The following is a 23,225-nucleotide window of genomic DNA, read 5'->3' as shown; positions in this document are numbered from 1 at the left end:
CGCACGGGCACACGTGTATAAGCGCATGCTCGTGCACACAAACACACTTGCGCACGCGGGCACACATGTATAAGCGCATGCTCGTGCACACACACTTGCATACGCGCGGGCACACAAGCACATGCACGTGCACACACACACACTTGCACACATAAGCACACACAGGAACAACTGCTTGTCAGGAACAACCTAACACAGATTCTATCTACAAAAGAAAACCGCCTCCCAGCCCTCTGGATCCTTTGTCCAGATGGCTACGTCTATTTACTGATAAATAACCATATCTTAGTTTTAACATATATAAACTCCTTGACAAAATAAACTCTTTAGATTAAGGGTTCAAATGGATAAAGCACCCAGATAAAACAATACTTGTTTCCCTTATCTGCTAAATAAAATAACTTCAGAGGCAAAGATTCTGGCAGGCCGGCAGGGAGCCCCGAGAAAACTTGACGGATCATTCAGCATCCAGACAGCCCCGGCCAGGGGCATCCCAGGCAGAGGGTTGCAAACCCCTGAAGGAAAACGACTCAGAGCAGGGCACGGGGCGCCCCAGGGCAAGTGACGCGCAGCCCTGTAACCTTTCCACAGTTCCCACCATAAACGCAAGTACACAGCACTTCACCAGCAAGAAGCCAAGAAACTGACCTCACTGACAGTCACAGGAGAATGAGAAATAGCTTGGTGATAGTAGACTCCTCCGTCAGCCAGATGACTGGTCAACTCCCATTAATAAAGGTTAAACCTCTTCCTGACCCTGCTCTCAACCACAAGGAAACCACTGTTTCTAAAAGTGGTTGTCAAAGAGTGGTACAAGGTCCCTGGGGGTCCCCAGGACCTCTACAGGGGGTCTGAGAAGCTCACACTGTTTCCATCGTAACACTAAGATGCTATTTGCCTTTCTCACTCTTATTCCCTCATGGGGAATGGTGGAGTCTTCCAGAAATCACAACAGATTAAATGTTAGAGGCAGATATGAGAATCCAGCTGTCTTCTACCAAGCCAGACATTACAGAAACGGGCGAAAATGCTAAATGATGCCTCTCTTCTCACTACATTCTTTGTTTTACATAATAAACATTTTCATAAAAAAATACATTGTCATATTGCTATGTAAAGGGTTTAGTTTTAAATGGATATTTTTGTAATTTCTGTGTTAGTTTCTAATGTAGTAAGTATCCACAGACATTTAAACAACAGCTCTCTGGGGTCCCAACTGATTTTCAAGAACGTAAAGGGATCCTGAGACCAGAGTTTGAGAACCGCGGCCCCACAGATGTATCCCCAACACCTCCCCTTAGAAGACAGAGTCTGTGTCCGGGTGAAGACACAAGAGATGGGGGCCGGCAGAGGTAAAGGCACTCAGCTGGGAGGAATTCAGGGAACAGTGATGGAGGGCACGGGAGGGGATCATGCAGTGACCTATGACCCAAAGCAGAACCCCACCTGCTGTGTACTGCCCCCCGGGCCCGTGGAGGTGGCCTCCGCAGGGCAGACTGACCTGCTTGCTAGGTCTGGACAGGCTCAGCCAGCTGCCTCGCCAGCTTCCTTCTGGACAGAATGGGGTCCCCAAGAGGAGAGCAGCGTGAAGCGGCAGGGCCGCTGGTGCCTAAAGAAAGAGGGACATAGACATTCCACCTGTCACCAAAAGGCCGGCCTCTCCTTTACCATCTCTCACCATCTCATGGTGCACATTCCTCCCCTGCTCGGTGACTCGGGGCTGTGAAAGGTCCCCACGAACCTGAGACAGGGTTCCTGGGTAGGCAGCACTTTCTACTTCCCACAGGGAGGCATCTGTACCTGGGGTGGGCCTTCCCACGCCCCGAATTCTCTGGACTTGATGCGAGTGAATGTCCCGTGAGTCCGGCCCTACTGTCTGAAAGGGCAGGGTCACCCTAGATATCCCCCAACTCCACCCCAACCACCTGGGTCAGCAGCACCAGCCAACCCGTCGAGCAGAATCCGGAACCTGTGGACAATCCTGGGCACTTGTGTTGGTGTGTTCTCGTCCAGCGTCAGGAGCCCCAGCCACAGTTAGAGGGGAACTGGAACTGGAACTCCGTGGTGGCTGCTGGCCCTGCAGCCCCAGCCCCCAGCTGTCTCCCCTTGCTGCCAGCAGAGGGGAGCGCTGGGCACAGACTAACTCTTGGTCCAGACACGCAGGTACCAGGACCAGAGCTCAGACACCTGCAGGTCAGACATGCTGGCGGGAGGAGCAGGGGCCCCCGCCTCTCCCGGTGAGCCAGCTTCGGCCCCAGAACCGTGACTGTCAGTGCAGAGGAGGGGGCTGCGATTTCCCACTTTCCAAACTCACTTACTGTTGAAACTGTCTGTTTACAAGTATTTTTGTTATAAGCAGAAAAACGTTATTTTTATTTTAAAAGTACAGAAAAAGCGCCGCAGACAATCAAGACACAGAATTAACAGTCCAGCTCTGCCCTCCTCGCGGTGTCCGCCTTCCAGGCCCGAGCTGGGGGGCGGTGACTCACCCTGCCCGGTGGGCCTGGGGCTGCTTCCACGGAACATGCAGAGGGCCGTGGTTAGCCTTGGATAAAAAACCACCCAAGTGATGAACTCAAAAGAAGAGGGCGTCACGGTGGAGAGAGGGCACGCGCACTCACAGTGCCATGGGCAGCTGACAGTGCTCCTCAAGGACAGCCGCCAGACCCCCAGGGGAGGGCAGGGCGGGGGCCGGGGGAGGGCCGCGACGCTCAGGCTCTTTCCTTGTCCTTGAGACCAATCTCTGCGTCGCTCGTGCTCTCCTTCTTGCAAGTATCAGTTCAAAGCCATCCTTAGGATGAATGAGACAGCTAAATAAATCATTAGAGCCTCCACGAGTGTCAACACAGTGCAATCTCCTAATTGGATAACTGACAACAGCTGTGGTGGAGGGCCCTGCTCCCACCTCCCCCCTACCCAAGCCACTGTCCACAGCGGGGCCTCCCACACGGCCCCCCGGCCCCCAGGCATTCCCCCAGCACCTTGGCCAGTGGCAGCCCTGCCCTCAGCCTGGGGAACCTCGTCTGTGCAGACATCTGCCTGAGCCCATGCCCACCCCCGGCCACCAAGGCCCTACACAGGTGTGGGCACTCATGCACACTCAATGCACACAATACCCCCACACAAACACACTCACACCTGATGGTACACACTCACTGACTGCAGTGCACGCCCGCTGTGCTATTCCTACAAGCTTCAATCGCGCTCAAGCAGGGCAGGCAAATTCTGGGCAACAATACGTCACCCCATGGCCCCCAAGGAAGGCACTGCCTGGTTCCGGCCCCCCTGGCAGAACCCTCTAGACAGCACTCTGGCCTGTCACCATGCCATGAAACAGGAGATGCGTGGTGGTGACCGTCCCAGCCCCAAACCCGAGTCCACTGCGGTCAGTAACATGGCACTCCCCCTGGCACGGCCCAAGTGACCATACGTGGGGGACGGTTAAAAAACAGCAGGCAGGGGCTGGGGTGGGGTCACTGGAGGTGTCGGTCAAAGGCACAAACGTCCCGTTATGGGATGGATAAGCTGAGGACCTGAGGCACAGCACGGGGACGACAGGTAGCAACACTGTGCTGGGCCCGGGAAATGGCTGCGCGCGGATCCTAAGTGCTGGCGGAGGCAGGGGATGACCTCAGGGATTAAGCTTACTCACGACCCGTCCAATCAGCACACTGCACGTTTCCAATGTTCACAGTCCTATCCGTCAACGATGCCTCCGCACGCCTGGAAAGCCTGGCAGAGAGCACAGGGGCACTACACTGCTGTGCAAACCACGACCGTGCAGACTCGTGGCCGGGTGGGAGGATCCTGGGGAACCCGGTTCCACGAATAAGCCCAAGGCAGAAGGTTCCTGCACGGCAGAGCATGGCTGCACCGGGCTGGCAATGAGAAGGCACCAGCGCCTCAGGGACCAGGGGCCTTACAGAGAGGGGATGTCACTCCCGGTCACCTAGCTCCTCTGGGACAGGGACCACCTCCTCACAGCCCTAAACGGCCCGGGCTGGGCCACCACCTGACCCCATCCCCGTGAGCGCTCATGGGGCCAAGGACATGCCCCCCACCCCGCGGAGCGGAGCCCACAGCACCGCCTCCTAAGGACAGCCTGGGCCACACCGCCTCGGTGCCACTCAACCCCAGCCCAGGTGACAGCAGCCTTGGATGGCAGCCATTCTTCTTCCAAATGTCTCCTTAGCCCCCTCTGTCTCTGGTCTGGTCTCTGACAGCAGTCGCCTTCGGCACGGACCATGCTAGCCCGGGAAATCGTCACCAGGCAGCTAGGCCTGGCCTGCGTCTGCCCCACCGGCACGGTCGGACGCCACCTGCGAACTGCAGGGCCGTGCTCACGCGCCGATGCTAGAGCGCTAGCCCACAGGCCCCGACTCCCCGGCCAGCTGGTCCTGGGCCCGCGGCAGGTGTGGGAGCGCCGGACAGACACAAGCAGGCCACATCCACGGAAAAAGGGAAGACGCGGTGACATCAGATACGTTGGCAATTATCAATAGACAACAAGTCCCCAAACCCTTCTCACCTCAGCAGATGCCCACACGGTCCCCGTCTGCCTGCGCAGGCCTCCATGCAGCTCCTAAACTTCCGCGCCAGCCCACCCCTGCACCCTCCGCAGCCTTAGGGCGTCCTTCAGGGCCCTGTGCGCTGCGGCCCCTGGCAGGAAGCCTGAGCCAGCCCGGCGCCCACCAGGTGCGGGCGACCCTGACTCCGCTCAGCTTCTTCTCCATCCACAACACTCTCCCTCCTTCACCCAGTCCCCCAGGCCTGGCCATGACTCCGTGCGGCCATGCTGAGCCCCCAGGCCAGGAGCTGCTCTTCCCCAGGGCTCCTCTCCCCTGCAGGGCCACTCAGGACCCTCTGACCTCTGACCTCTGGGCCCATACAGCCTCGGCATCAGTCTCAAGGAAGGGGGAAGACAGGAGCATGGCGGTGAGCAAAGTTCAGCACCTGAACCAAGGTACTGACAGCTGAGGGGCATGGGGGACTCCGCTAAGCCCCCTGCCAGGCCTGGCTGCCAGGCAGCTGGTGTGGGAGAGGAGTTCGACCAAAGGCTCCCGTCTGCCAGGTGCGTGGCCAGGAGACCAGCTATGAAACAGGAGAGAGGCACGTGGGGTCGGGGAGGGGGCACAGGCCAAATCTGTGGCCCACGAGCCACACCACTTAGGGAGAGGGAATGACATGGTCAGGCTTGAGAACGCGGCGCACGGGCAGGGGGAGGGATGGCTGCAGAGCGCGGGCAACCCGCTCAGGGACGTTCCCCGGGGGCTCTGTAACACACGGTGCGCACACGCATACACGTGTGTACACTTGACGTGCCACGTAACATCATATTAACACGGAGGACACAGCAGGTTACACGTACTTCTACCTGCAATATATTAACATACAGTCCTTACACACGTCTTAAATACTTGCATATGCGCATAATTACCGGATACACAAACATTTGTCTCTTCCCGTCTTTTCCTCCAAGGGTGCAAACGACAGGGCAGTCAGAGCCACCAATCATTCAGAACGCTAACAGAACTCATGTCTCCTGGGTACAGAGACTCAGCTCTACAAGACGAAAAAGTTCTGGAGACTGGCTGCACAACAATGTGAACGCACGTAGCACGCCTGAGCTGTACACGTAACACGGTTAAGATGGCAAATCTGATGTTATGTGCTTCTTACCACAGTTACAAGTGGAGATTTTTTTTTGAAAGCTAGATATACACACACACAAATTCAAAGAACTGCCCAAATGGTTTATTACAGGGCCTATTGCCCTTCTTTGTGCCCAGCTTCACAGAAGCAGGTGCCGAGTGGCTGTCGCTCTCCACGTAGGCCTGCCGTCCGTCTGAGAAATAAGGACAAGCGGCGGTTACCTTGCCCAGGGCGCGGCGGGCCCTCCCCGCGGAGCGGCGGGCCCCGTCCGCAGCACCTCCAGGTCTCGGCGGTGTCCGGACGGCTAAGACAAGGACTGGGAGCGACGACACCCAGCTGCCCTCACACACAGCGGGACATGCAGAGTGCACTCGTGGTGAGTGAGCTGTCAGCAGACACGTGACTAACATGCACGGCTCCGAGGACAGAGCCGGCCAGGGACTAAGGCGAGGGCGCTGCCTGCCTCTTCCCGCACCGGGAAGCTTGCGGCCGGCTGGGGCTGGCGGGGCTGGCGGGGCTGGCGACAAACCGCACTGGGTTTTAGCATATGCGGAACGTGCGATTTACCACTCAGCAGCCCCTTTCTTTCACGCAGTCACTACCGCACAAACACTCCTCTTTGTGTCTCTGACTACATCTGCATGCAGAACACACTCGAGACAGGAAAATATAAGTTCTGGGGAATGGAAACCCGTTTTTCAAATGTGAAAGGGAAAAGAAAAGAAAGAGAAAGAGAGAAGAAGGTACATTTTGTTCACATGCAGAAAACGTAAATGAAAGCAGATTTCATTTCTTCACCCCGACCTGGTAAATGACGCTTGTAACTTGTCCCCAGTGGTTTCGAAATTACTAGCTGAGTTCTAGGAGGGCGCGGTGGGAACAAGCCCATCTCGGTCCAGATGCACGTCACTTACTTTAACCCTGCAAGCACTCTGCACTCGATGACGAGAGCCTCACCGGCGACACGACAGTCGCCCTGGGTGAGAAGCCCTGGAGTAGCCTCTGCCTGAAAGGGCTTCATGAAGCCACCACCCCGGTTCCCTGGGACACACACGCTCCCTCAGCTGAGACGGGCTCCCTCGGCTCAGCATGCAGCTCCCCGGGCAGACCCGAGTGACGCAAAGCTCACACGGCCCCACGGGGCGACAGACTCTGAATTCACCTGAGGTCCCCCGGATCTCCGCGCTCCTCGTGGCAATCAACCACGGCTCAGAATCACACCAACAGGAGCTGGTTTCCCAAGCTAGGCAGGGCACGCACCCACGTTAACAGATTAAAATTAGGCACCCTAATTATTAAACTGTCACTGTAAAAGCCGGAAATACCATTTTTTTAAATGAATAAAAGAATTAATGGATTTTTTTATTTGCCTGCCTTTGTGATACCCAGCCTGTCTCTTCTTATCAAGGCACTCATCAAACATGCTTCTGCCACATATGCACATTAAATCATTAGTACTTTCCCCAATTATAGTAACTGCTTATGTGTATGGCTGATCTATTCTCCCAATTTAGCCCCCTTAACATTGATGATTTTGCAAATGCTTTAGTAAAACACACTCTCAGGCCGTACAAGAGAAATACTTTCCCTCTGTTCCTCCCTGATGTGTAACTGCAGGGCCAGACCGTAGTAGCCGACGTCGGTCATCCAGGGATTGGCCACAGGGCTCTCATCTTTAGGGGTCCAAGATGGGCTTCCGCCCAGAGAGCCATGGGCAGGGGGTCTCCCAGACTCCTCCCCAAGGCCCCCACAGTGGGGAGAACCGGTGTTCCCATGGGCAGGTCGAGGCCAGGAGAAGCCAGCCCACCCCCCATGGGAGCTTTCTGCGACAGCTTACATTTTATCTAAAAACTCGGGTGAAATGTCCATTCTGCCGCATAACACAACCATGTTCTATGCTCACTTGTTTTCCTATTGCAGCATCGTACATAACTGTCCAGCTCACTGGTTTCACACCAGCCTTCCAGTGCCCAGGAAGATACGCCCACTGCCTGTGGCCATACCCTCTTCCCCGTGCCCTGCCCACCTCACTGCAGTGCCCTCACTGTCCTCGCCAGCCGGGAGGCCCCACGCTGCTCCAGGCCCCCGCGTCTTGTCTTCCAGTGAAGGGCACGGTCACAAAGTGGCCCCATCCTTCACACTTCAACTCAGAGGTCTGTGAGCCTGGGATCCGAAAGGAGGAGAACACCACTGGCTGCTGGGAGAGTGAGCGGGGTTGGAGAACAGGCCTGATGGTGCCGGGCCAGGGCAGGGACAGGAAGAGAGGCCAGGGGCCAGGAGAGCTACCTTCACACCCAGCTCCTCTGAGGACCCACACATACCCACACCAAGGACACAGTCCCCAGTGAAAGTTCATTTTCCAATCCCACAGGCTCACAGTTTGCCTGATAACTACAAAGCATTCCTTTCTGTCCCAAGTAAAACAACACCACAAGGCCGGGGACCCAGGGTTCCGATATCCACTGCCATGCCCCCCGGTGCCCCGAGCCGGCTGTGGAACTCCAGAAAACCGGCCGGTGCAGAGGACGGTCCTGGACGCCAGGAAACGGAGGAAAAGGGCCAGGCTGGGGGAAGAGGAGTGCAAAGTGCGGCTCAGGCCACACAGGCCTGCGGAGGCTCCAGGGAGAGCACAGGCCAGCAAGGACAGAAGCACCGCAGCGGAGGAAGGAAGCTGGGAACGGGACCCCGACTGAGAAAGGCCGCGGGAAGATGAAGCACGTGAAAATCTGAGCGGTCCCTCTGCGTGACTGAGCGGGGCCCACTTTCACCTTTCAGAGCTGGGAGCCAAGAACGCCCGGGAGCAAGAGGCCCGCCCCTGCCGTGCAAAGTCAGAACAACAGCGGGCCAGCTGCACAGCGGTCTAACTTTCTAAAGCTTACACACACTCCCGAGTACATCAGCCTGCAGGTCAAGGAGCAAGAAGGCCGGGAGACGCTCCCAGCTCCTCCTGGTCCATCCGAGCGCAGACCCTGACCGAGCAGGTGAGCCCGGGTGCAGGAGCCGGGAATGTGGGCGCTCCGCGCACGTCAGGCAGGGGGCGGCCACCTGTGGGAAGAGCCTCTTCCTGACTCTCAGCAGCCCCGGCACCCTGGCTTTCCTGCCCAGCCTCTCGTGGGACTGGGGTGGTCACAGGCCCAAGGGCCCCTCCTGCTGTGGGAGGAAGCCCTGTCCCCAGCCCCCTGGGAAAAAAAAGCTCTGATCCAGGCCTTCGGGAGAAACCCTGAGCCTCCGCTTCTCTGAGCCTGAGGCCTCCCGACCTCGTTCACACCATGGCGAGCAAAGCAAATGATCTTCACTCAGAACAAGGGGTAAGCAGCTGGGGGCCGCTCCAAGCACCGGGCAGGAGAGCAGGAACTGAAGGACCGGCTCCGGCCGCGAGCTCCGCACCCGCAGCCCCGCCCCTCGGTGGGAGGAGCTGGAAGGGAGAGAGGGGCTGTGGGAATGGGTGGCCACACCCACCATCTGCTTCCTTCTGCCTCAACCTTAAGCCTACGGGAGGGAGCCCTCCAACTCCGCCGCAGCACCGCTCAGCAGCGGCCGAGGGTCGGCCCCAGCAACACACACGTGCCCGGCCTGATCCTATCCATTTCCGGCCCCGGGACTTCCAAAGGTCTGTGTGACAACAGCAGGACTCAGAGCCCCTAACTGTGGCCTCCTCATCTGTTCCTCATCACAAGGCGGGAAGAGGGCAGGGTCCAGGAGAAACGACAGTCAGGCTCAGGGACTGCAAGGATGTTGCGACTACACCTTCTGCCACTAGTGAATCGAAAGGGAGCCACCCTGCTGTCCAAAAGAGGCGGTCCCCTATCACTGTCCTGGAAGCCCAAGCAAGCCCCTGATGCAGGCCCTCATAAGGCCCAGGGCGGGAAAGCCCAGGAAACAAGGTGGAGGCTGGTCCACGCAGCCAGGTAAAGGGCACGGATGGCAGAATCTGGGGAAGGGAAGCTGGATGCAGCCCTAGAGCCCCCACAGGCGAGGCAAAGGACCCAAGTTTTATTCTAGACAGTGGGAAGCCATGGACATCGGGGCAGGTGCGCCATGACTAGGAGACGAGGAAGGCTGATGTAGGCAGAATGCAGGCGAAAGACGGAAGACTGGAGACGGGGTCCCAGGGAGCACGCTTCGGGGTGAGGGTTAAGGCCACTGGCACGGAGAGCCAAATGCGATGAGAACAGGGAGCCAGGGACATGGCTATGAGAGGAATGGGACCACAGGTGAGAGGGTCACTGCCAGAGCCAGCAAGAGTCCTAGCTCTGAGAGGAATACGGGACCCGGGCCCAACGCCATCCCTTAAGGTCTCATTGGCTGGCAGGCCAATGTGGACAAAGGAGCGTGGTCCCAGGGAGCAGGTGCCGTGGGTGCCCGGGGCAGCTGGAGGCTTCAGGAGCCGGGGGACCAGCTGGGCGACAGGCAGGAGCCCTCCACGGGAGGGTTCGCAGGTTACTCCGACCACACCCGTGCCTGACCTGGAACAGCCCCACACCAGAGATGGGAGAGCGCAGGCGCCTCGAGGGGTGCCGCAGGCATGCCAGCCCCAGGGGTGCCTACTGTGCCTCCTTAAGAAACACCCCTCGAGTCCAGGCGAGACAGACGCCTGTCCCGGGGGCCCAGGGGCAAGGCTGGCCTCAGCCGTCCTTGCCCAACTGGACCCCAGGCCCCTTTGATGGGACAGAAATCAAAATGCCTCCATGCAGAACTATAGTCCTGAAATCGCGGGCCAGACGTGAGCGGGCGGGGCTGGGAGGATGGCAGGCAGCGGTGGTGCTTACAGCTGGGGAAGTGGGTGAGAATTGCACGCTGCGGAGGGAGAATTTCATCACCCAACCGTCGCCAGAGCACCTCCTTCCAGAAACTCTGCCATTCCTCATTAAGTGGTAGGTGGCCCAAGGCCAGTGGCTGAAGTCAGTCCGCAGGAAGCACAAGAGAGGAGCCGGACTCTCATACTCTCCACGTGCCCCTGTGTGTGTCCACGCCTACACGCATGCATGTACGCGTGTGTCTCTGCGCATGCGCACACATGTATGTCTCTTGCGTGCATACAGATGCACACATGTGGTGTGTCTGTGTGCATGCGTACACGTCTGTGTACACATGTACACGTGGGGTCTCTGCATATGTACATTTGTACGTGTGTGCACGTGTTCCCGTGTGTCTGTGTGCATGTCTGTGCGCGCGTGTGCATATATGTGTGCATGTGTACACGTCTGTGTACACATGTACCCATGGGGTCTGTGCATACATATGTACATGTGTGTGCACATGTGTTCCCGTCTCTGCGTGTGTCTGTGCGCGTGTGTGCATATATGTGTGCATGCATACACGTCTGTGTACACATGTACACGTGGGGTCTGTGCATACATATGTACATGTGTGTGCACATGTGTTCCCATGTGTCTCTGTGTGTGCATGTCTGCACATGTGTGCATATATGTGTGCACGCGTACACATGTGTTGTGTGCACATGTGCAGGTGTGTTCACATATACACACGTGTGCGTGCACGTGTGCACGTGTGTGCGCGTGTGTCCATGCCTGTCAGCCACCAGGGCCGTCCATCGCAGAACTGAACTGTGAGCTAAAGAGAGGGAAGACCAGGCACTGGTGACAAGGGGCCTCCATGAGGTCACCCGCTGAAGCAGCTGCCCTGCCCACAGGTACCAGTATGGCCACAAGCAGGGGCTTGTGAGGGGCAGGAACATCGTCCACCCACCCAGACAAGAGGCCTCCACAGCCACAGTCCCAGCATCCACTGTCCAGCCGTGCAACTGCCCGGCAAGGACCACAGGGCCAGTCACCACCACCACCACCACCACCACCACAGAACCCAGGAGAGCCTCCCCTGCCCACCTCAGGAAAACCTCCCCGGGGGAGGGGTGTGCAGGGCTGAGGTTCTCCGCCTCTGGCTGGGACCCTTCCACACCCGGGGAGATGACCGGGCCTAGGCCCCCAGCCAGCGGGGGCATCACACCAGTCCCACAGCTCGGCCAGGTCAGGGGCACCTTGTTCTGATCGTGCACAAAGGAAATAGGCCTGGACGCACGGGGGAGAGGCCATGTTGCAGCCTGAACATAGCTGCACCAGGACACGCACCTGGACCCCTTTCTAAAATGCTGAGCCCCTCACCACTCTGCTTTTCTGACCCAGAAGTGCCTTGCAGACTGAGCCCTGCACTGCTTCCCTAGGGGCAGACAGCCGTACGGTGCGTTCCAGGTAGTGCCTAAGGAACAAGGCATGCGCTGAGCTGGCTGCCTGGTTCAAACCCAAGCTGCCCACCATCCCACCACCCTGCCTCAGGGGTCAGCCTCCTCAAGCATCGGCTGGGAGTAAGTAAGGCGGAGAGCATTTAATAACACCACAGTGCCTGGCACTAAAGAAATACAGCAGGATGCAACTGGGCAGGGGTCCCTCCCAACCTGTGGGCACATGAACCTAAAGAAAGTCAACAGCATTTCTACGTGGCAGGCATAGGAGATAGGCCACTGACCCCTGTATCTCCCATGATCACGACAACAATCCTCCCCAGTGGAGACTCGCATGCTCACTTTGCAGTTGGGAAAACTGAGGCACAGGGAAGCTGGATATCTGACCACTGACACAGTGCAGGGTTGTGAAGCTGGGATTCTGCAACCCATCCATCTGCTCTCAAAGCTCATTCTCTGCAATGCACCCCTTGCTTGCAGAGAGGCAGATGTGATCGGTGATCCAGAACCACCAGGCTGAGTCCACTTAGCTGGCAGGACTCGCCCCGCCTTCTGAGGATACCCTCAACATGAATCCACCTCTGTGCTGGGCAGTAGAGCTAGCGTGGGCTCAAGCCCTTCCAGGGCATCCTCAGATAACTGCCTTTCTTCTCCTGGGTTGCCTGGGAGCAGTGCCCTGAGGGCAGGGGGGTTAGTCGGGAGAAAGCAGCCACAGGCGTCAGGAGACCCAGCCCCTGCCATCTCGTGGCCCCACCGTCCCCACTCCAAGGGCCTCTCCCAGGGGTGTCAGCATCCAGGCCGGCTGGTGGAGGGAGAGGATGGAGGAATCTCCCTGATGAAGCTTCTAGATCACCCTATGCACCTTGCCAGCTGGCCAGCTCCAGCCACATGCCACTGACTCCCAGGGCCTGGGGTACACCCAGTAGAAGGGCACCCAGGAAGGTCAGTGTGCCCCAGCCATCTGTTGCCACAGAAGTAAGTGCTGGTTAGTGCCTCATTTCTAGACCTCTGTGACCTCCATAGAGGGCCACTCAGGACCCCCCGAGATGAAATCTGTGTTCAGTACGGCACCTCGCACAGCAACCCCCACGGAACGCTGTTCTGGATCTGCTGCTAGGGCCACAGAGAGCAGGGGGCTCCATGGAGGATGCCGTCCACTGGGTCCCTCCTCAGCACCCATCCCCTCTCTCCCTCCTGCCAACCACAGCGATTTCCACACAAGGGAAGCGGACTCCTCAACCAGCTTCTGGAAGAGGCTGAGCCACTCTGCGTTCCATACCCCTGGCTGGTGACGGTTCAGAGGTGGACAGTGACCTCAGCCATACTGAGCAGAATAAATCCAAGACTTTGGCAGGGACAAATATATTCTCTTTCCTAGTGGCACAAACCAGGGTACATGCAGCCCAGAGAGCAGCTGGCTGGACCCTCTTAGGCGGGAAGCCAACTCTCACAAACAGGGGAAGGAAACAAGCCAGTCTTGATGATGTTGTGGAGGAACTGGATCAAGTCCTGCCTGAATTCTTCCTTCACCCAACTTTCTGGGAAAGCAAGTCAATGAATTCCCTGCAGCACACGGTACTCTGTGAATCCGCCACGGAGAGATCCCACCTGACGGACAGCTCCTGGAAATACCTTCCTGCTCAATGCTGAGAGCTGCTCACAAGACTCCCTTAAAGAGACTTTCCCATAATCCCAAGGAGGACATAATCTGTTCTCCTGTTTCCTAGCTCCTTCCTTCACCACAGACTACCTGGTCCTACAACAAGGTCAGAGCTGTTCCCCTGCATTCACACCCACAGAGCCACCCATGGAAGGCTGTGCCCACTGGGCACCAGAAGCACCCAGCCTCCAGTCGCCAAGCTCTTCACCACCCTCCCTGGGGAGCACTGCCCCTTCACCCCACAGCTGCAGCCCCCTCCACCCCAAACCCGTGCACCCAGGCCACGCAGGCTCCCTCGAGCCACAGGCACGCAGAATGGCCTTCTGACAGCACAGCAACATGGGGGCGGCAGGTGAGCCAGGCTCAGTCCGTAAGGCTCCCTGCTGGTGCGTGACCAAGAGCAGCGAAGAGAAGAGGAAAGGGGGCAAACCTGCCACTGGACTTGCAACCTGCATCTTCGTGGTCCTGGGACAGCTCCCTTTTCCAGAATGCCAGGAAGCATCACGGACAGCAAAACCCCAGCATGAAACGTCCAACCACTTATGTTCATGGATCACCCTCGGGGCTGCAGACCTCGGCACCACGGGCCTGGGGACGAATCGCACCAAGGTCAAGGGCCAGGTGCAGCAGGACAGCCACTGCCCGGCCCCAGCCCTGCATGCGGGTCGCAGACGGGCCTCCAGGTCCCCGCCACACACAGCAGCGCCCTGGGAGCTGCCGCTGTTCGGCGTGCTTGGCGGGGTGCCGCTGAGCAGTCAAGACAGGATCTCTGCAGGCTAAGAAACAGCCCCCACAAAGACAAAGACACACTGGCTCCCAAACACGACCGAGGTCCTCCGGGGAGGTGTTCACCCTGCCATGACCTCGGCAGACACAGACATAGATGCCCTGCGCCGGCACAGGGACCTCGGGGAGCCCCGAAGTTATGTAAGGGACACCAAAGTCACCAACACTCCCCTTGCATACGACCACCTACCTGAGACCTGCCCAAGGAGAGGCGGAGGAGAGGGGCTGAGCCTTGGGGACAGGCTCCCAGGCCCGCAACAGCCCTGCTGGCCTCCCCTCCTACAGACACAAGGCAGCACCAGCCAGGCAACAGGTCACAACAGTGAAGCTGGGATCTCAACCCACACCTGACTCAACACCCACGTCTGTCCTCAGCACCCCCAAGCCACAGAAAGCAAAATGTCTCCATCAGTGGGAACCCCTCCTGCACACTCCAGGCCAATCGGCACCTGGGAAACAGAACCAACACCTCCACAAGTCGGACCTCCACACCCACAACAAATCCATCCCAAGAGCCGACCCCAGAGCACGGTCCCATGGCAAGCCTATTGCTCAGCCTCGTCTGCTAATTAAAAGAATTCTGGAGGCACGTGGGTGGCTCAGTTGGTTAGGGGTCCGAGGTGATCTGGGCTCAGATCATGATCTCAGGCTTGTGAGATCGAGCCCCACACTGGGTCCGTGCTGGGCGTGGAGCCTGCTTGAGATTCTCTCTCTCCCTCTGCCCCTCCCCCCCGAAAAAAGGAATTCTGAAAATAACAGTTTCCTCAAAATGCAACACGTTTAGATGAACATTATCCATTCCGACACAGAAAGACGTTATTTGGGGACAGAGTTGGGGGTACACTTTACACTGTTGTTTTTTGACCCCATGTCCCAAAAGGTCAGCTCACCCCCTCAGCCCCGCAAGGTGAGTGGACACTCCTCTGCTGGGGGCCCAATCCCGGCAAGGCTCGTGGCCACTGGGGGCCCGCGGAGGAGGGGGGCCCGGCGGCCGGCCCAGGCTTCCTCGGGGCATGCAAGAACACACGACAGGCGGGATGCTGCAGGTGCTCTGTGTGGTGCTATTTGCTGGGACCGGTCTTTTTCACACTTCAGAAGACAAGGTTGTGTGGTGGTCCCCACGCCAACAAGGGGACGCATGAGGGCCGCCGCAAAACCAACAGGACGGCAAAGGTGAAAGGAAAACAACGTGCTTCAGAGAAAGGACTCACAAGGAGACAGAGGTAAGAAGTGAGGTGCCCAGGGACGTGTCCTTCAGTGTGTCCCTCCAGCCTGGACAGCTAAGGTGATGACACAGCCCTTGTGCTGGCAAAGAGAGGCTTTCCAAGGAATGGGGACTGAAGCCACCCATTACACCTTCTTCGTGCAAAATCATACATAATTTTAGAGCGGACAGGGTATTAACCCAGGGCAGTGCTTCCCAAACAACCCCTCATGGCTCATTCTAAAGGCCCAAAGGGCTGAGGGCCACTGCCCCCTGGGAGTCACTAATCTCACTGCACGGCCTCGCCCCACGGGGTCGCAGACCCTGCTGGACGACTTTACCTCCTCTCGGTGCCCATGGTCCCAAAGCTGAAGTGGGGGTCAGGCTCATTAGAACACTCAAACGCCTCAGCCCTATGGGGCTGGAGCAGCAGGTGTAAGAGGGAGAGCCTCAGGCATCAACATGGAAGGACCCGAGCCCACCACCATGATCTGCCCACCTGCTGGGGCCCTGCTTTCCGCCTGGATACTCTAAGGACACAGTACCTGTAAAGAAAGCCCTTGCAGGGGCCAAGTGGAGCTCAGACTTAGCCTCTGACTTCCCACGTATAAAACCAACAGCTGGATTAGAGGCAAGCTCAGGTCCCTTCCAGAATGTTCTCTATGCTACTCCCACAGAGCTTGGGCTCTCACGGCTACTTCTATGGAGTCCTGGACCCAGAAGAGGGCTCTCAGTAATACAGGCTGAATGAGGGAAGGGCCTCCCATGTTCCCCTAGTGTGGGCTGCCCTCACTTCTTGCCCAGAGCCCTCTGCGCCAGCACCCCAGGCCAAGCACGGTCCAGAGAGGGGCCCCCTGGGGGCCTCACTGAGGAAGGGCGAACACCCACGTCCCCAACCATGTCGCCTCCATCAGGCTAGACAAGAGAAGCCAGGCGCCCGGCACCTCACAGGAATCAGAAAGAAGACAGAAACGTCAATTAAGCACAAGCAGACTGCACGCGTGAGCAAGTGAGGAAGTCCTTTCCGGGGACAAGCGCCGCCAGCCAGCCCCCTGGTTTGTCCAGCTCGCCCTTCCTCACCCACTCCAGCCTTGGGGCCCTCACAGCCTGCTGCTGTGACCCCACAACTCTGGCTCTGGCTAAAAAACACCCCAACTCATCCAGGGTGGGCTCCCCAGCCCCCAGGCTCCCCACGACCTGGTGCACCCGTGTGGGCCCACGCCCTCCTCCTCCTGTTCCCACCAACGTCTCTGCTCAGGCGGCAGAGGCCAGGGCTTCCTGGTCAAGACTGGGGGGGAAAGGGGGCGCTCTGCATCTGCTACCGAGTCCTCCCAGTGCAGGGAGCATTGGCTTTTCGACGCCCTCTGACCTGACACTTGTACTTGGGTTGGGGACAGGCTGAGGATTTGCAAAATAATAACTGACCCAGTAGAAACTTTCAGGAAACCTGCTCCCAACCATAACCATCATGCCACTCCCCCACCAAAGAGGGCCCGGTGGGGGCCACACAACCATGTCTTCTGAAGCCTGAAAAAGACCGGTCCCAACAAACAGCATCACGCAGAGCAGATGCTGCTGCTCCCGGGGGATCGCTCAGCTCCATCACTGTTTGAGCGACACCCCCACTTGGAAGGCCGGCTCGGGCTTTCAGGCCATAAGAACTGATTTATTGTTTCAGGCTCAAACTTCAATCCAACAAAAGCACTTGACTCTCACAGACGGAATACTTCATAAACAACAGTAAACGCACACAGCCTAACAGCCACATTTCTGAACAGAGCAGGCTACAAAATGTTTATATACGCACCCATATTAAGGTATCATATTAAACTTATGAGGTTAAATAAGAAATGACTGCATAATGTCATTAATTCCGACATGAAGCAAACAGGGGGAAATGTCATTAGCAAAAGCAGCGGCTAACCCTCCAAGCACTAGAGCCCTGGTGGCCTGGCAGAGGACAAGCTATGCGCTGCTCTGCCTCCCCAGAACCCACTTCACTTGTATTTACGGCACCTACTTAAAAGCATGTAATCTCCAAAATCAGGACCAAGCAGTTTCCCGACTGAGGCGGGGAGGAAATGGGCAGTTCCAGAGCGCCGGCAGAAACAGGTGCCGTGAGCCCGAGGAGCAGGTCCCGTGCAGGCTCTCCAGCCAGGCCAACAGCCCGCCCCTTCCTCAGCTGCTCCCAGTCATTCCCAGAGCGCCTCCACCCCACGGAGCCCCCAGCGAGTGAGACAGGACCCTGAACGACAAAGGGCCCAAAGAGCTAATGATATTCCACGACTGGATCCTGTGAGGAAGGAGTAAAAAGGATGCTGGGCTCATGTGTACCAGGGGACTAAAGGATTAGCACGGATGAGGGTCGGGTAAGTAGGAGAGTGGGGGAAGTGTGTACTGGGTCCCTGGGTTGAAAGGGGGCTTGCAAAGCAAAGCAGGCAGGGGGCTGAGGCTCAGCGAACAGGACAGGAGGCTGGTAAAACAGAGGCCAGGATCCGGCAGGCCTCCCAGGGTCCAAGAACAATGGGAAGCCATGACAGGGTTTCGAGCAAGGGAATGGAGGGGACAGATCGACTTCTGGTGGAGACCACTTAGGCTACCACTAGCGGCATGGACCATCCCAGGGCTGCCCAGACCCAGGAGGCCAGCTCCCCACGAGGAGAGCTTACAGGTGAGTCAAGGAAACAAATCCCCTAAATTCTTCTAATGCTAAGCATATTTATCAACTTCCCAAGGACCTGGTTTTTCTCCTTTATAAATAATGAAGTTGAAGAGTGTTTTTCCCCCAGTGGTAATACCAGGCTTAAAAAAAAAAAGTATTACTATTAAAAAGTAATACACGCTCAGAGCAAAAATGTACACACTACCAACATCTATGAAAAGTCAAGACAGTCCCTCACATCCCATTTCCCTGATACCCCAGAGGACCACCGTTACCACTTTAGAGACCCAAGTAGTTAAAAAATAAATTAAAAAGGGACCCCCTGGGTATTACTGCTCAGGACCTACTTTCTCAATACACTGCACACTTCTGATCTGTGAGCCTGTGCATCCACATTCCACAGGATGAAAATACCAAAATGTATTTAATAAGTATCGCCTTTACAAATAATGTGGTGATAACCTCCTGTACATATCTGGATATCTAAGCACCTATCATATTCTTTCCTAAGAATAAATCGTCCCAACAAGCAGAATTGCTGGGATTGGAGCAATTACCATTTAAATTTTTGACACATAAAACTTTTCTGGAGAGTAATTAAGTAATTACGATTTGCTCTCCAGAGAGCAAATAATAGTAACAGCCAACAGGTACACTGTGCTCACTATGTGCCAGGCCCAATTCTAAGCACTTTCCACATAATAATTTATTTCGATTTCACAGAAATGATAGGCGATAGGAATTGTTATCCCAACCAACAGGAGTTATCAAACCACCTTTGCTGATATGATGGGCATAAATGGGATCTTTCACCTGAAATTCTCTATTAATAAAGCTAAGTTTTTTACATCAGCCACTGTAATTTGTATTACTTATAGGCTTTCCTCATCTTATAATAGGGATGCTCATCCTTTTCTTATTGGTTTGCAAAAGCTCTTTACATATTGGCTATTAAGCTCATATAGGCACATCTTGTTATATATTTCTTCTCTCGTTGTCTCTTAACCTCACTTATGGAATCTTTTGCCAAAAAGAATTTTCTTTAATTTTTATGCTGTTAAATCTGTCAGTATTTTATCTTTAAGATTTCTGGCTTGGTGTTACAGTAAGAATAGATCAAATTGGTAGTTTTTCAAAGTTTTTGGCCCTTAGAATGCTTTCTTCCAATAAAATCTTCCAAGGAAATCCTGCAGACAGACCAGTTAAGGCCAAAGTGCATTGGTTGAAAAGGACGTGGAGCCCAAGGTGCCCTCCACTATCTTCCCCGACCCCCAGGCAGGCTCAGAAGATCCAAGCACAGGATGCAATGACCACCAGCCGAAACAATTGTTAAGATCCCTCCCAGTCCTACGATGCCACACACGTGACAGCAGACGGCATGAGAAAACCTGAATTACTTCCCAGACCCTACTGAACCCAAAAGATATTCCCAACGGTCATCTTCTCAAAGAGGCTCTGCCCTCCCAAATGCCTCAGCAACACTGAACTTCAGCTTCCAGAGGCACGGCAGAGAGGGAATCAGCTTGCTACAGCCAGGAGTACCAGATGCTCCATTTCCACTTCTCTCTCGGGTTCCTCCTCTGCAAAATGGGCAAGGAGCAGCCACTTCAAAAGGCTGCGGGGGAGATAAATGGGATATCCACGGCAAGTACTTACAACAACATGTAGCCCCAAGCAGGTGCTCACTAAATGTTAGCTACTGGTCTGTTATGATCACTAGTGGTATGATCTGCTCACTAGGAAAGACATTCTGGTGTCCACACTGACTGAGGCAGACGGTGAGTTGTCCCAATGTTACATGGATCACAGTAGAGGCAACCCGTGTAGGGCCCTGGACCTTCCTTCCAGGACATGAAGTAGGAGGCATGTCAGAAAAGGCATCCAAGCAGCCACAGATGCCCCAGCCCACCCTGCACCCCTAAACAGAGCCCCAGAAGAGAAAACTGATCTTTGGAAGAGAACTCACAGATCTTACTTCAGGACCTTTTTTCTCAAAAGGAACACTCTGTAAACATATGCTGTGAAGGTCCGTTAAAATGCAGCATCAATTTTGACATGGAGCCCTTCATCTGACTTAAACCAAAAGATGCTACACCCTTCTCTGAAGTCAAGACCAATGGCCCTGAGCCCACTGCACACCCCAGCATACGCCAACTGTCTGAGATGGAAACCAAAACTCCCTCCCAACTTGATGCCTGCCCCTCCCACCCCAGGATCAATGGGGGGCTGCTCCCAACGGGGACAGGGACTCGCACTCTGACGAGAAGAGCAGGGGCTCAGGCCCAGCTTCACAGGCTGCAGAGCAAGGGCAAAATCTGAAGCTTACACACACACACACGCACACGCACACACACACACACACACAGGGAGGCTGGGCCGGCCCATATCCCCAGCTGCAGTCATCGATTCTGGTCCAGGAACGCAAGCCTGGCCACAGCCTGTCGCCCGCGGCCTCCCGGCGCAGCAGTTGTCTCTCGTTCTCCGCCGTCTCCCCCGCTCCCTACATCAGGTATTAATCTATTACTCAGGGCAGCTTCTGAGCGATGAAAGCCCAGCCGTTTTCAATAGAGAACAGTATGGCCGGATTCTACAGGAGTGATGAAATGTTTCTTCTGCTCTGGCAATTAAGACGGCACAAAGTCGCCTTTCCTCTGGTGCCACCCCCAACATCAAAGGATGAGAAATTCAAAGCCATTCATGCTGCATTGAAACCTCACAATAAAGCTGGGAAATGGAAGTCGATTACTGGGCATAAATATGCAGTAGTTAAAAGGAAAGAGTTATAACGAAATTAAACTGCAGCAACCCCACAACGTGTGGAAACTTCCAGAACTAGAGTCCCCCTGGTAAACACCAAGAGGGGCAGCCTTATAAAGCGGGTTTCTGACCGCTGAAAGTCAAGATCGGCCACTCCAGATGCACATGGCCAGGGTGCCACGCCGCTGTCGACCTTGCCACGGCAACAGCCCCCAAGGCCTCTGAGAGCATGGTATTTGGACAGTTTGATTTTGCGGGGCTGTGAAGCTGCTGACCACAGAACATTCTGGCTCAGGGCTGCTTTGGCCACATCTGTCCTTGGTCTCTAGGCCATCCAGGCCTACTGGAGTCCACAGTCATCCACCCGCCCCCCCCACGTGCCCCCCCAGCCCCAGGGCTCCCCCACTGCCAGCTTGCAGGAGAATGAACTAACCCTAAAGAGGGCAGTGTTACATCTGCCTGCTGCATAAATCCTGCTCCTCTTCTGATTGATTACCGCTCTCTTTAGGAGGGTATTTGATCTTTAAAATAAAAGCCCAGAACACAGAACGCTATAGAAGTCTTACAATGTGTCAGGGTGTGTGGTTTTAAGGCAGGAAAATACTTCCCTCCCACACAAATGTGAATTCTGGGGAAAGATGCCACAGATCCAAGGGAGTAGAATATCTGGGAAAGCTTGATCAATCTTAAAAATAGATAATTGAACACAGATTTTAGAATTCTCAGGAGCTACCTGAAAAAAAAAATTAAATCTTGCCTATTTTTGATATCCAAAACTCCATTCTGATGAAACTTCTAACAGGGTGGCATTTTGCATTTCCAATTATAATAGAGTAATTGTGTTGCCATAGTTACTGCAAAATTCTGCAATAACTTTTGTTGCTTTGTAATTGCTGGAGTGTATATTCGTGTACAAGCAGCTGAGTTTTCCTGATTCGATGCCTCTCCTTCCTCTCCCCGATCACCACCAACCACCACCTTCCCTGGCTCAATTCTGAAACCACATCAGTTTCATAGGACGATCCCTAACGTAATGCGCAGAATTATCACAGGCAATTAAAACTCCAAGCAACCACGATCATATTACAAAAGAAAAAGTGAAACCAGGCCAAGGTGCAAACCCACCAGCATTCCCCGAATCTTGCTGGGCTGGCGCTGGGTGAGGGCTGTTTACGTGTTTACTCCCAGGCCTTCCATGCTTAGGTGGTTTGTGGGAATAAACAGAAAAGCCAGAGTAGAGCGAAGAGAGGAAGCAAAGTAACTGCTCAGGCCCCGTCCTCCGTCACCGAGGGCAGGCAGCGCTGCTCTCAGCAAGCAATTAGGTAGGTCCCTACAGTAATGCAATTAAGATTTAGTTAAGAAAGTCATTAGTTTTAAAATAACTTAAGTTTAATTTCTGCAACGCTTTATTTGAAAATTGTGTCACAGCGGGTCAATTTACAACATGCAATAAAGAAAACACTCATATCAGCTGCTGCAAGTTATTACAAATTTTTGATGTGCATTAAATGAGTACACTGGGTTCCACCCCCGGCCTTTCCAACTGATACGCGCGGTCTCGTGCTGCAACAGTGTCAAATATTTCAACGTTAAATGTAAATACGAGATAATTTGCTTATAATCCCGTGGTGTGTTTTTGCAATGCCGGGAAACGCGGCTCCCACCATCTGGGCAGGACGGGGCCACATCCCGGCCTGTGGAAACCCTGCAGGCACCCAGCCGGGGTCGCGGGCAGCACCCCCACCCCTCCCGTCACGGACCGGGGCACCCGCGCCGAGAGCCCCGGGGAGGGACGTTTTTCTGCAAACTCACAGCCCTGGACAAAGTTACATAAACGGCGCCGGCCCGACTCCGGGCGCCCCCGGCCCACCTGCCAAGGGCTCGGCCTGGGCGGACGCCCGGCGCGTGCTCCCCCCTCCCCCCCGGAGGCCAGCCGGCCGTCCTGGCCGGGCCTCAGCCGCCGGGCTGCAGGGAAGGGTCCAGGACGGGCTCGGGCTCCCGCTCCGGAAAACCCACGGGCTGGGCGCCACGCGCGGCCTGGCGCACGGGCCGGGGCCGGGGCGCGGACCCGGGCGTCCACCTGCCGGGCCGGCGGCGAGAGGGGTGGGGGGGCGTGGGGCCGGCGGCCTGCGGGCGGAGGGGGGGCGGGCGGGGGGCGGACAATGGCCCGCGGGCCGGGGCCGGGCCGGGGCTGCGCTTACCGCGGCGGCGGCGGCGGCGGGGCGGGCGCTCTAGCCCCGCGCGGGCGCTCCGAGCCGCATCTCCTCAGCCTGCGCCGCCACCACCACCGCCGGCGGCGGGCGGG

The 23,225-nt window shown here is 56.0% G+C and overlaps 1 protein-coding gene across 4 annotated transcripts in view; it reads right to left on the bottom strand.

Moving 5' to 3' along the window:
* HDAC4 (histone deacetylase 4) overlaps positions 1 to 23,201 on the bottom strand; it is a 297,060-nt gene extending 273,859 nt beyond the window's left edge. For 2 of the 4 annotated variants that reach the window (XM_032390141.1, XM_032390404.1), the window contains exon 1: positions 23,122 to 23,201. The gene's annotated coding sequence lies outside the window, so the exon portion shown is untranslated. Of the gene's footprint in view, positions 1 to 1,501; positions 2,340 to 23,121 lie in introns of those variants that run through there. The other 2 variants (XM_032390320.1, XM_032390226.1) reach the window with 2 other exon arrangements.
* Positions 23,202 to 23,225: the final 24 nt, after the last annotated feature.

The sequence above is a fragment of the Phoca vitulina genome, unplaced genomic scaffold (genome assembly GCF_004348235.1).
Source record: "Phoca vitulina isolate PV1807 unplaced genomic scaffold, GSC_HSeal_1.0 scaffold1, whole genome shotgun sequence".
NCBI lineage: Eukaryota > Metazoa > Chordata > Mammalia > Carnivora > Phocidae > Phoca > Phoca vitulina.
The sequence above is the reverse complement of the archived record's forward strand: the minus strand, read 5'-3'. Positions and strand labels throughout refer to the sequence as shown.